Source organism: Zingiber officinale, chromosome 9A (assembly GCF_018446385.1).
Source record: "Zingiber officinale cultivar Zhangliang chromosome 9A, Zo_v1.1, whole genome shotgun sequence".
In the NCBI taxonomy this organism is placed as follows: Eukaryota; Viridiplantae; Streptophyta; class Magnoliopsida; order Zingiberales; family Zingiberaceae; genus Zingiber; species Zingiber officinale.
Genome location: NC_056002.1, coordinates 49,011,636 through 49,012,410, shown reverse-complemented (window position 1 = coordinate 49,012,410; position 775 = coordinate 49,011,636). Strand labels below are relative to the sequence as shown.

The following is a 775-nucleotide window of genomic DNA, read 5'->3' as shown; positions in this document are numbered from 1 at the left end:
GGCAAGCTTCTTGGACATGCTCCGCACTTCCACATGCATCACACACTCCTACAATGACGTTCATCGTGCCGGTTCCCATGGATTCTAACTTCTTCATCAAGGCATCAATCCTTGCTGACATAAGTGTTACTGCATCAACATTAAATTTCCATGATGCTTTAGTTGGGTTTCTAAAAAAGGAGCTTCCACTTATTTCAGATGCCCACTGATGGCGGTTAAGAGCCTCACTCTCAACAATTTCTTCAACTTCATCTAGACCTTTATTCATTAGTGGCCCTCCAATAACAGAATCGAGGGAAACTTTAGTGTGATAGTTGATGATGCTATAAAAAGTGTGGATGACTAACCATTTCTCTAGTCCATGGTAAGGGCAAAGTTAGAGCATATTCTTGAGTCTATCCCAAGCTTCATATAGAGATTATGCATCAGCTTGTCTGAAACTAGCAATCAAATTTTGCATATGTGTGGTTTTGATTAGATGATAGAATTTGTCAAGGAATAATTGTTCACACTGCTCCTATGATGCGATATTATTTACAAGCATAGAAGTGAGCCACAACTTGGCTCTATCCCCAAAGAAAATCAAAGAATATCAATCTCATTGCTTTGGCTGAGACTTCGTTCATTTTCATTGTCCCACACATCTCATAAAATATCTCTAGGTGCTAGTTTGGGTCTTCATGTGGTCCACCCCCAAACTAATGTTACTACACCTTGTGAATCATCGCAAGCTTTATCTCAAAATTATTTGCTTCAATGGATGACCTAATGATGC

General features: G+C 39.4%; 1 non-coding gene across 1 annotated transcript; it reads left to right on the top strand.

The window, feature by feature from the left end:
- Positions 1–356: 356 nt before the first annotated feature.
- On the top strand, positions 357–462 carry LOC122022137. Its single transcript, XR_006122868.1, has one exon. It is a non-coding gene; the product is annotated as a small nucleolar RNA R71 (small nucleolar RNA).
- Positions 463–775: the final 313 nt, after the last annotated feature.